Below are 13,791 nucleotides of genomic sequence, written 5' to 3'. Positions count from 1 at the left end.
TGTAACATGACCATTTGAGGGGTCAGCATTGGAATTTAAGTGGACTGAGGCTCACCTTACATGATTAGGAAAAATATTCTGAAGCTTTGGGTGACCACTTGAATGAAACACACATGCATTCAGTTACATTTACAGGAGAAATCATTTCTGTGCTAGTGTATAGGTGTTTGACTTTCGAGTTTAAAGGCAGGGATACAATAAGCAAGTTGTATGTGGCTGAGGTTGGACCCTCTGTTTTGAGATGAATGGATCAAAGAGTTTTAAACATCAATTGAAAACCCAAGTGGTGCAGACCAGGTACCTTTGGCGGACTTTAGTGCTTATAGGAAAGTTGAAGAGGGATTTTCAGACAAAGTAGGGATTTTGAAGAACTTTGTGCATAAGAGAGTTAAAATAGGAAGCTGTGCCAGTTTGCCACAATGTTAGGAACATGCCACTGAGTGTAAGGGATGAGGATGGCTGTGAATTAGAAACCTTACAAAACAGGGGTATAATTGAACCTATAGAGAGTACAGAGTGGCTAGCACCCCTAGTTGTCGCAAGGAAAGACAATGGGAAAGATGATTTGGCAAAGATCTCAGGGATCTTAATAAAAACACCATAGTGGCCACATTTCCCTTGCCATGAATCAATGAATTGCTATGTATGAGCAACAATGTCAAGCGGTTTTCCACAACTGACCTGACATCAGCCTACAGCCAAGTAATGCTGCATCCGGATAGTATAACTCTGACTGCTTTTATCATGCCCAAGGGTTGTTTTAGATTTTTCCACATGCCTTTTGGTTTGGCATCTGCCACTGACATCTTTCAAAGGCTAATAAACCAACTACTAAAGGGAATTACCAAGGTTGATTACTTTCAGGATGAAACTTTAATCAGGGGAAAAACAAGAATGAGCATGATGGGAATTTGTACAAAGTAATAGAAAAAATGAAGGCTTACGGGTTAACAGCTGAAACAGGAAAGTACAAATTTTGCAGGCATTCATTTCATACTTAGGGCACAAGGTAAGTGAGAAAGGGATTTTCACTAAAAGGGAAATTAATAAATCCACCAGGGATGCTCCTGTCCCCATGTGTAAGGAGGAAGAAAGATCTTTTCTAGGGCTCACTGAGTTTTATTAAAATTCGTACAGAATTTTGCTGACAAGACGTTTAATATTAGGCAATTGTTGAAAGCAAGGCAGAGTTTTGTATAGAATAAAGGGTTGGATATGAAGTACAAGACAATTAAAGATGACATCTGCACCACCATTCCATTACAAGGTTTTGTTCCGCTGGCTAATACAATATTAACTACTGATGCAAGTGGGAAAGATATAAGTTCAGTGTTGTCCCAAATTTCCAGAAATGGTGTTGAGAACATGATTTCCTTTGTTCCCTGTCCCCTAACATCACCAGAGGAAAAGTCCCCCATCATAGAAAGGGAGATGATGGCTTGTGTACGGGCCACTGAGAAGTTTAGGCAGTTTCTGTGGGGCACAAAATTAACTTAACGTGTGGATCATAAACCGTTCGTTGAAGTTTTAACCACAGATGGGTCAGGTAAAGGTACACCTTGGATAGCTAGAATGCCTCTCCAGCTTCTTGACTATGCATAGGAAGTAGAGTATTTTCCAAGCAGGAAAAACAAGGTAGCAGATTATCTGAGCAGGTCACGTATACAAAAGTAGGGTACAGAGAAGAAAACCTATGAATAGGATGGTTACAGTGCAGCCAGTGTAGACCTTGGGACTGACGCTGTTCCAGAGAGTGAGTGGGTGACTGGATATTGTCAAGACAAGATCTTTGAGAAGGTCATGAAATATGTTTTAAGAGGATGGCTTAGTAAAAGTAAGTTGAGTGAAGATGTAAGAAATCTTGGGATCTCAAGGAAGAACTGTCTATCTCTGATTCAAAGTTCCTGTTCAGGGGAAATAAACTCTCCATGAAAAAAATCCTTGGCATAGCACATGAACGGCATTTAGGTACTTTTATGTCTAAACAGAAAGTACAACTTTCCTATTAGTGGCCTGGAATGGATTTTGAAATGGGGAAATGTGTAAAGAATTGTACACATTGCACTAATGCTGACAAAGCCTGTGCAGTTTTTAGACTACCTTTAGGTACTGGTGAAATTCCCATGAACCGTTGGGAAATTTAAACCATTGTTATTTTAGGCTGATTTTAGATATTGAAGCGACCCTTAAGAACATTATTGTATTATTTGATACTTAGTCCAAATGGCCTGAGTTGCAAGTGTGCGAATGGGTAGATGCAGCATGCATAGTTTCATTTCTAGATAAAACATTGTTGAGAGAAGGAATACCTAAGTAACGTTCAAGTGGAAATGGTCCACAAAGTTTTGCTCAGAAACTTTCAAATTATCTTGTGAGGAATGATGTAAAGGTAAAGAAGATGCCGGTGTATCATCCCGCCAGTAATGGCGCTGTGGAAAAATTCAGTAGAGTGATCATGGGTAGTGCTGAGGCTGACATCAATGTTGGTAAGAATTGGGAACTAGAGCTAGACAAATTAGCATGGGGGCACAGATTAACTCCCACAGTGATGGGTTATAATCCTTTAAGATTTTCAGGGGATATGAACCATTCACAAAGAATAATTAGAGCCTCTTGCGAGTTTGGCGGTAAGACCGCCAGACTGCCAGACCGCCATGTCGGCGGTCCTAAAAAGACCACCATGCTGGTGGTTCTTTAGATCGCCCCATTGTGAGTTACACAGGCAGGCCCACGGACTGCCAAGCAAAAATGGCAGACCACCAGCGGCGCGGCGACCTGGAAATAAGCAGTCCGACCACCAGCTAACTCAGCACTGTGACCAACCACCCAGCATATTACAAGAACACATTCACTATAGCGGTCCCTTCAAGTCGGCCAGCCAGTGGCATTCGAACCACATTAGTTTGAGGTCAGCTAAATAACAGACAACTACACATTGGATGTATTTGAAAACAACACAGCTGACACACATCGCCAGAGTGGACACACCTGCAAAGGACACTATAAAACACACCCCTTCACAGACCACAGTCCTTGGCATTTACAAAGCAAGACACAGAAGTCAGAGTGCCTTTTTCCACAGAGTACATATATTAGGCACCCTTTCTTTTTTCACCATCCCATAGAGCACCCTGCACACATTTTTCTCCATTCACACCCTTTTGCATTTACCCTGTTTATTAAGTCACTGTCACCCGTTTATTTTTTTCACCATGTCACATTCTAAAAATCCACGTATTTCAGAAGATGAGTCATGGAGGGTGAAGTCATAAGAATAGAGCCACAATTGTTTGGAGCCTAAATCCAGCATACTTCTCTCAGCAAGAAAATGGAAATGTGGGACTGGATAGTCGACAGAGTAAACGCTGTAGGCACCATCCTGCGCACAAAGGAGGAAATAAAGAAAAGGGGGAATGATCTCAGGGGCAAGGTCGGTTTCCTGGTCTCCAAGCACCAGCTGCAGGCCAAGAAGACCTGTGGTGGCCCTCCCAGTGCCCCATTATATCTCCTTCCCTGGGAGGAGAAGGTCTTGGCCATTCTGCACCTCGAGGGCGACAGGAATACGTGGTAGAGGGAAGTCTGGTAAGTCACAACACACAAAAATGACACCAAAATGCAATGTCATGCATGCTCATAGCTCAAACTTACCCACTGCCTTGTTCATGTACACCACCAACATTCAATACTTAGAGTATCTGGGTGTTGATACTGTCAATCTGTATTGTTGGACCCAAAATCACAACTACTAAGGCTCATTGCAAGCCTTTCGTCCGAATGGGGCCCGTGAGTCTTTCGATTTACAATATTAATCCCAGTACTCATGGTATGTCTCAACAGGTAAATGTATGCCCAAACCTAAATGCAGTCTGCATACAGATATGTAATATCCAACATTTGTTGAGTGTTTGTAGTAGAAAGTGTTACCTGACTGCAACTCCCAGGAGCCACTTTTTCTCTAACTCCAAACACCAGCCAGTGTTCACTTGTTTAATATCTCTGTGTCTTAACCCTCAATTGAAGTGTACTCATGTGTATAGTGTGCATGGTAGAGAGAGTCACATGGCTGCAACTCCCAGGAGGCACTGTTTCTGTAACTTCAGACACCAGCAGTTTTTACTTGTCTAAATACCAATTTTGTAAACTCGCAATTGAACTGTTCTCACCTGGCTCGATATTATGTGTATAGTGCATGTAGTACAGAGAGTGACATGACTGCTAAGGCCAGGAGGCTCTGTTTTGATAATTCAAAACACTAGCCCATTGTTCAATTCTGCCAATGCCAATGTTCCTCAACTCTCAATTGAAGTATACTCACCTGGGAGGATACCAAGTGTATAGTGTGTGTAGTAGAGAGAGTGACATGACTGCAACTCCCAGCAGGCACTGTTTCTGTAACCCCAAACACCAGACCAGTGTTCAGGTGTCCAAATACTCCTTTTCCTCAACTCTCAAATAAAGTGTACTCACCATGGAGGATGCCATGTGTATAGTGTGTGTAGTAGAGAGTGTGACTGCTAAGGTCGGGATGCTCTTTTTCTGTAATTCCAAACACCATCTCAATGTTGAATTGTCCAAATAAGCCTGTTCCTCAACTCTCAATTGAAGTGTACTCACCTGGGAGGATACCATGTGTATAGTGTGTGTGGTAGAGAGAGTGATGTGACTGCAACTTACAGCAGGCACTGTTTCAGTAACTCCAAACACCAGCCCACTCTTCAATTGTCCAAACACCCTTGTTTTTCAACTATCAACTGAAGTGTACTCACCTGAGAGGATGCCATGTGTATAGTGTGTGTAGTAAGGAGAGTGACATGACTGCTAAAGCCCAGTGCTCAATAGTCCAAGTACCCCTGTTCCTCAACTCTCTATTTAAGTGTACTCACCTGGAAGGATACCATGTATATAGTGTGTGTAGTAGAGAGAGTGACATGGCTGCAACTCCCAACAGGTACTGTTTCTGTATCTACAAACACCAACCAATGTTCGCTTGCCCAAATCCACCTGGTAATGAACTCTCAAATGAAGTTTACTCACCTGGGAGGATACCATTTATCAAGTTTTGGGAACTAGAGGGAGTGACCCGACTGCAAAGCCCAGTAGGCCCTGTTTCTGTAACTGCAACCATCAGCACAATGGCCACTTGCCCAAATACATCTGTTATTGATCTCTCAAATGGAGCTTACTCACCAGGGAATATATCATTTGTCAAGTTTTGTGAAGTACAGGAATTGACCCGACTACAAAGCCCAAAAGGTGCTGCTTCTCTAACTCCAACCACCAGCCCAGTGTTCTCTTGCCTAAATACCCCACTTCCTCAACTCTCAATTGAAGTATACTCACCTGGGAGGAGACCATGTGATATTCTGTGTAGTACAGAGAGTAACATGACTGCTAAGACCAGAAGATCTGTTTCTATAACTTCAAACACCAGACCAGGACACTTGTCCAAATACCCCTGTTTGGCAACTCCCAATTGTAGTTTACTCACCTTGGAGGATACTATGGGGGTGATTCTAACATTGGCGGGCGGCTACTGCCGCCCGCCAGGCGGGAACCGCCAAGTGGCCGCAATAACGCAGCCCCCATTCCAACATTCCCGCCGGCCCAGCGGGAATGAGGCCGCAACACAGGAGCCGGCTCCTAATGGAGCCGGCGGTGTTGCGGCCGTGCGACGGGTGCAGTTGCACCCGTCGCGATTTTCACTGTCTGCCATGCAGACAGTGAAAAGCAGGCCAGGGCCCTGTTAGGGGGCCCCAGGACACCCCTTACCACCAGCCTCTTCCTTGCGGTGTAAACCGCCAGAAACAGGCTGGCGGTAAGGGGGTCATAATCCCCAGGGCAGCGCTGCTTGCAGAGCGGCCCTGGCGGATTATCACCGCCGGGGGAAAATCGGCGGGACACCGCCGGCCCCGGCAGTGCGACCGGGGCTTTACCACCGCGGTCGGAATAGGGAATGAAGCACCGCCAGCCTGTTGGCGGTGCTTCTGTCATTCTTGCCCTGGCGGTCCAAGACCGCCAGAGTCAGAATGACCCCCCTATGTGTCAAGTAAAAGTGTGCAAAGTAGAGGGAGGCCCTGTTACTCTTACTCCAACCACCAGCATAGTGGCCACTTGTCGAAATACCCTTGTTTGTCAACTCTCAAATGAAGTATGCTCACATAGGAGTGATCAAGTACAGATCATGCCCAGATCAGAAACATATCTGTCAACATAGCTACATCTTGACTTGCTTGCCCAAGATGAAATATTTGAGGACAGGAATGGCATATAACCCAATGTGAATAATAAGTATTCATAAGGCCTCAAGATGCCTCACTAGATTTTTATTGGCAGCAGCCACATTCACGCGGCACTGTGCACATGATGACTCCAGTCATAGATACAACAAAGTACTGGGTGTGCCTGCATCACATTCAACTAGAAATGGGTAAAGGTATATCTTGCCAAGCCACTGGTTTGCCTGCACTGGTGGCAAGATGTCATATTCAGGCCATCTTCCGAAGTGCAAATGATCTGCACACTTCAGCAGCTGCTTCAGTGAAAATGAATTGGCAAGCTTCACTAACCATGTCAATACACCCAATACATTGGTTACTTGGCACAATAGGATTAACTGCAACATAACTTGGTACAAGTTCTCGGCTTACTGTAATTCTTAACTGTTAGAGGTAGACGTCACAATACAACCAGTAACATTGTTTGTTTTACATCAATAGGTTGAGCTACCACTGGGCACACAGAGGCCACAGAATAAAGTGACACTCCCCCCCTGGATGAAGCCCTCAATGAAGAAAACAATCCTGAAATCCGAATGGTTCTGGTTCATCTGGGCAACCTGGTCAGATGGCAACAATGAGTCACACTTTGCCCACTACTTCACCTCCCAGCCAGATTGCCTCAACACCACAGGCAATCATTTTCCCCCCAACCTGTGTATCTAGCACAGTGTCTATAATCTCACCCCCTCCAGTCCCGGATCCTGAGTTGCAGCGCAACACTTCTGACAATAAAGGCACAGGCCTGTGGGAGTAGGGTTTGTGGAAGGGATGCTGTGGGCCAGCGGGGTGAGATCACTAGGACTGTTCTTGGCCAGGACACCACCAGTGACGTCTATCAGTAGTCCCAAGGCGTGATGAGCCAGGTGTTGACCAAACTCCGGGTAATCAAGCCACCTCAGAGGGTCATGCACAAAGACATGTGGGAACATATGGAGGCCCACAGTACCAACGTGGCCTCCCTTACAAGGGTGCTGAGGGACATGCATACCACCTTGAGCAGGGCTTTTCAACAGCAGTCTACCCTTTCTTTAGGCTCATCAATATCAGTGGCACACACTGGAAGGGAGGCCCTGCCAGAGGAAGAATCAGCCCCAGACAACCCTGCCTCTGTAGCAGCAGATCTCCCCTCCCTCTGCAAGCAGGGACATTCAGCAAAGAATCCAGGAGGTGTGGATGGCAAGACACTCACCACTGCTAACAAGTGACCTCTTCTTTATGACCTCCTTTGTGTACCACTCATTCACTCTGTGGACTGATCCCGAACCACCTACCAGTTCCAATGGGAGGAGTAATCTAGACTTTGGCCTCCCAGTGATGTGGCATCTACTCCAATGATTTCATTCACCATGACTGACCCCTTCACTTTACATTTTTGTTTCTTACTGTCCACAATTTATTTTCTGTCTTAGCAATGTAATAAATTCACCCATAACAAACTCATTGTCTGTTTTCTTCCATTTCTCATTTAGCTATATAGAGATGTAAGGCCATGTGAACCATACGATGAAGCAACAAGTTACTCGTGCAAGCAGGGATATGTTACAGGTACACAGTGTCCAGCTCAGGATTACAACAATTACACACAAACACATTAGTACAAGTGTCTGGTCAAACCAAAAAAGTTACAACAGTGCTCAGCAACTAGGCAGTCAGTATGTCTGCACTACTGGGAATCAAGAATGAGTGACTCATACGGAGTAAAAAAAAAAGATTGTTTAGCCAGTGTGAAAGAAAAATGACTTGGTCAAAAGCTGGGACCATATATTTTCTGACCACATGATGACACACATGATGCATCAGGCCTACTACAGTGCATTCTACAGTCATGGTCATTACATCACATGAGATACTTACACTCGTGAAAAGTAGCTGTTGATGACATCTTTCTGTAGGCCAGCTCCTTTACCATCACCACTGTTATCCTCACATGGCATTTCAGGAGTCACACCTGATGGCACTTCAGGCTCCCAGTCCTCTGGGATATACGGGATATTCCTCCATAGGGCGATGTTGTGAAGCATGCAGCATGCCACAGTGATCTGACCCACTTTCCAAGTTGAGGAGAGGGGGGCGCCACCAGTCCTGTCCCATGTAAATAAGTTACTTGTGCAATCAGAGATGTGTTACAGGTACACAGTGTCCAACTCAGGATTACAACCATTTTATACCAACACATTAGTGCAAGTGTCTAGTCAAACTAAAACATATTATTACAGTGTTCAGCACATAGGTTGTTATTTTGTCTAAACTATTGGAAATCAAGAATGAGTGACTTGTACGGAGTAAATTAACTTATTTACAGGTACAGACCCCGGGAACCATGGAAGGAAGGTGTTTGCCAGACACTGACATGTAGAGTAGGCAAACATTAAAGTGGTTGATGTCAGCAGCCTGAGCCTTATCGCATACCACACCAAAGTACTCCAACACCACATAATCCAAGATGCAGACAGATGGCAGTACAATCATCCCTGATCACAGAGACATCATAATCCAGTTCCCATGCATCTGGTGGTGAGACAGAAACATATGTCAGTGCTGTGGCACAGGCACTGTGGCCTACAACTATGAAAAACATCTACAACTATATACGGGTCATACAAAAAGACTGTTTAGCCAATGTGAAGGAAAAATTACTTCGTGAAAAGCTAGGACTACATATTTTATGACCACATGATAAAACACATGATGCATCAGGCCCACTACAACACACCAAATAAGTGCAATGGCCACTTCTGTACCTCCATTCAAACACTGTGCAAACTTTCCAGGTACAGGTCTCATACTTCTAAACTCTGCCAGCTACATTACCTGGAACAATCCATGTCCATTTTGTATATCAGAACAACATCAGATACCTGCCAATGTCGCAACTCTGAAATACATGAAGATTTCATTGTGAATGTACCAGTACAAAGAACACAACAAGGACTATAGGCTTGAAACCATGCCATGACACATGTCACATAGGATGTAACTGCTCCATGATTCATGTCCAGACAGCGGAATCTGTCCTCCAGGAGCCCAAAAGCCCACTCCTCTGGCTGCTATGCTCTTCCATGGGGCTCATTGAAGCAGACTTCCCCTGGCGTAGTTGGATATCACACTGGCCTCAAGAACTAACAACGGTCTGGACAGGTCGATTCTCCTGTCAAGAAATGGGACATAAGTACACCAATGAGTCCCTCGCTTCATAATTGTAGCATCTGACTTTGCACGCACACAATCAAGACAGACATGACTTACCAACCAGCCATGCCCTCTCTGGGTGCAATTGTGAAATCAGCTGGGATATGATGTGGTACTGCATTATGAAGGAGTCATGAACTCATCTGGGATAATGAGCACAGAGATGATATGTAGACAACCCCCACACAGACAACTTGCATGTTGAGGGAATGGAAGTCTTTCAGTTGCAATAGACTTGTTCAGTGGCCTGCAGTGGCACCAAGTCAACATGAGTGCCATCAAATGCACCTCCCCCCCAAATGTGGGAGGTGGCGAGACCATTAAAGGTAGCCTGTAGGAAAGTACCATCTTCCTTGGCATTTTACCCCCATTTTTACCTGTATGTAAGTATGTGTTTGCCTGTCTAACTGGGATCCTGCTGGTCAGGACCCCAGTGCTCATAGTTTATGGCCTAATGTGTGTGTCTGTGTAGTGCTTAACTGTGTCACTAAGGCTCTGCTAATCAGAATCTCAGTGCTTATGCTCTCTCTGCTTTTAAATTTGTCACTGTAGGCTAGTGACGTCATTTACCAATTTCAATTGGCACACTGGACCCCCTTTATAAGTCCCTAGTTTATGGTACCTAGGTACCCAGAGCATTGGGGTTCCAGGAGATACAACTGGGCTGCAGCATTTCTTTTGCCACCCATAGGGAGCTCAGACAAACCCTTGCACAGGCCTGCCTTTGCAGCCTGAGTGAAATAACGCACACATTATTTCACAGCCATTTTCACTGCACTTAAGTAACTTAGAAGTCACCTATATGTCTAACCTTCACTTGCTGAAGGTTAGGTGCAAAGTTACTAAATTGGAGGGTACCCTTCCACTAGCAAAGGTGCCCCCATATAGTTCAGGGCCATTTCCCCGGACTTTGTGAGTGCGGGGACACCATTACACGCGTGCACTACATAAAGGTCAATACCTATATGTAGCTTCACAATGGTAACTCCGAATATGGCTGTGTAACATGTCTAAGATCATGGAATTGTCCCCCCATTCCACATCTGGTATTGTGGAGCCAATTCCATGCATCCTGGGGGCTTCACCATGGACCCCCAGTACTGCCAAACCAGCTCTCTGAGGCTTGCACTGCAACTACAGCTGCTGGCACCTCACAGACAGGGTTCTGCCCTCCTGGGGTCTGGGTAGCCCAGTCCCAGGATGGCAGAACAATGCATGGGTGGTGCTGAGAGCTCCTCCAGTGTTTCCCAGACTTCAGCCATCTTGCTTTGCAAGGTGTGGGGGCACTCTGGAGGGCTCTGAGTGGCCAGTGCCAGCAGGTGTCATCAGACATCCCTGCTGATAGGTCCATACCGGACAAGGTAGCCAATCCCCCACTCAGGGCTATTTAGGGTATTTCCTGTGGGTTATCTTCAGATTCTGCTTGCAAGTTTCCTTCAGGACTCCTCTGCAACAACTTCAGCATCCTCTGACCTCGGATCAACAGCAGCCTGCTCCAAGAAACGCTGTAACTGCAACAAAGTATCCACAAGAGATATTTTTCTTCTGCAACCTCAATTCCAATTCAGCAACGGCAACAGTTTCCATGGTGTGCGCGCTCTGGGGACTCCCTGTCTTCATCCTGCACCAGAAGGGCTGAAGAAATCTCCTGTGGAGTGACGGAGTCATTCCCCTGCTCCAAGCAGGCACCTTCCAAGATGACGACCGGTACCCTTAGACTCCTCTCACAGTGACGAGCGTGCTTCAAAGGACACAGAGGGTGGACATCATCGACATAGACTGTCCTGAGGTCCTGCTGACGCAATTTGGAGGAGGTAAGACCTGGCCTTACCCAGAGAGATGGTACCTCTATGTACTGCGTCTTCTTCACCTCCTGAGGCCGCTGTGCACTATTTGCAAAATTATTCCATGCACAGCCTGGCCCAGTTCCCCAGCACTCTATCCTGCGATGCTCAACTCACTGAGTTCTTCTCCAGTGGCGTGGGATCTTCTTTTGTTGTGCTGCATCAACCGTGTTTTGCACCTCCTTTGTCCCCAGATCCTGTGACTCCCGGGAATGCTGTCTGGCATCCTGAGGGCTCTCTAAAGTGATGAGAGCCACCTCTTTCTTCTCACACAGAGTTGAGGCCCCCAGATCCCTCCTGGGTCCATCCAGTTTCATTTTGAGGCAAAATGCACTTTTGTCATAGCCAAGGCTTGTTGGCGACTTCCAACATGAAATGACATCTGCAACAATCTTCAAGTCGTGGGACATCCTTTGCATCATGCAGGAAGCTGCTGGCATCTTCCCAGGGTGCATTCCTGCAGTCTTCGACTAACCGGGAACTATTCTTTTGCACCCTCATCAGGGTTGGCAGGGGCTCCTGACCTTCCTGGAACTTCTTTCGACTTCTGAACTTGGTCCCCTTCCTTTGCAGGTCTTCAGGTCCAGGAATCCAGCAGTTGTTCTTTGCCGACTTGGTTGGTTGCTGCAAAATCCCAATCACGAGGTGTAGTGTGTCCTAAGGAAACTTGCAGTACTTTACTCCTGCTTTTCTGGGCACTGGGATGCGGTAATTTACTTACCTTTACTGTATTCATACTCACCTAGTGATTCTGCACACACTACACCTGTCTAGGGGGGAATTCATGATTCACATTCCACTTTCTTAGTATGTAGTTTGTGTTGCCCCTAGACCTATTTTCTCCCATTGTAATCGATAGCATTTCCTATTGCTTGCATTGCTCTGTGACTATTTCCTTGTCTAATTTTGGTGTCTAGTGTATATATTGTGTATAATACTTACCTCCAGAAGGAGTATTGTCTCCAAGATATTTTTGGTACTGTTTCACCCAAATAAATACCTTTATTTTTGGTAACACTGAGTATTGTCTTTACTTGTGCATAAGTACTGTGTAACTATAAGTGGTATTGCATGAGCTTTGCATGTCTCCTAGTTCAGCCTAAGCTGCTCTGCTATAGTTACCTTTATTGGCCTAAGCTGCAAGAACACTATTTCTTCACTAATAAGGGATAACTGGACCTGGTATAAGGCGTAGTTACCGAAGGTACCCACTACAAACCAGGCCAGCCTCCTACACAGCCTTCACATTGGCTAAATGCTCACGTCAGGGAAACCTGATATAGCTAACAATGTGTTTCAACACTGCTGGGAGGCAATCCTTCAACACCAGACTGAACATTGGTTAGGACATACAAGCAGATAGGGTCACTGTATGTTGGAAGGACTCTTGGCCAGGAAGTGCAAAACTGACATGATTTGTACAATGGGTGGTATGAAGGTTGGATAACTAATAGCTGGCATCAGAACTGGCTCCAACTGATGGTGTAAGTCCCCTATTGTTTGCCTACCTAGCAGTACAACATAACTTTATGCCATTGCTCCATGGTCTGAAGATCTAGCAGTGGAAGGTAGACAGGACGTTGTTGTATCCTACCTCTCGCAGGATACACGTGTGTGAAAAGACATGATTTGTAACACTTGTCAGTGTGTCCACAGAAACATACTTTATGCATGCCAATATTATCATGTGACAAAGCATTTCTTACTGGATAGACATGACACCCAGTACAGATCACTGCTGGCAAGTGTCACAGGTGACCCCCATGGTTGTCAACACGTGTCCACAACATGGATTTGGAAGAAGCTCAAAAATGTGCAACAAAATTGGCCTCAAAATGTGACTGTATATTCTGTTTGCCAAAATTACAGTTGGTGGTGGTGGACCATGCACCACCGTCAAATGCCATCTGTGCTCTGCAACACACTGTACTGGTGGTTGTGTAGAAGGACCTGCATGACTAGATAGAATAAGCATGCTTGCAATGCCCCAACACGTATATTGTAGTTGGTACGCAGTTTACAAAGCCAAATACAGTATTTCAGGGGGCTAAAATTTTGGATGCCTGACCTACTTCACTGGACATTAGGAACAGCCCACAACTACCAGCTGAAGTCATCAGGGCAGTAGGCATTTCCAACCGCGACAGACACAGGCATAGGCTAACGTTGCCTGTGGCACTCGCTGCCTAATGGCTGTGTCCGCCGGTGGTGATGACGACGTATGGAACAGACGTGACCACCATGTTTTGCACATTCAGTCAATTGACTTCTGACAATTCTGCCAGCAACCCCTACTCTACCTGAGCAGCTGTCCTACCCCTGTATTGGCAGTTCTATGGCTCACCGGAGGAGCAGGTAGGATTCTCATAGGCACAATTGAATCTGCTCGACACCATCCTTTCCCTCCTTATAGGCTACAATGTGCCCCTGTGTGCCAAAAAACTTCTTGTGTGTCTGTTGTTGTAGTCTGTGCGGTATCA

The sequence above is a fragment of the Pleurodeles waltl genome, chromosome 7 (genome assembly GCF_031143425.1).
Source record: "Pleurodeles waltl isolate 20211129_DDA chromosome 7, aPleWal1.hap1.20221129, whole genome shotgun sequence".
NCBI classification, from domain to species: domain Eukaryota; kingdom Metazoa; phylum Chordata; class Amphibia; order Caudata; family Salamandridae; genus Pleurodeles; species Pleurodeles waltl.
The sequence above is the reverse complement of the archived record's forward strand: the minus strand, read 5'-3'. Positions refer to the sequence as shown.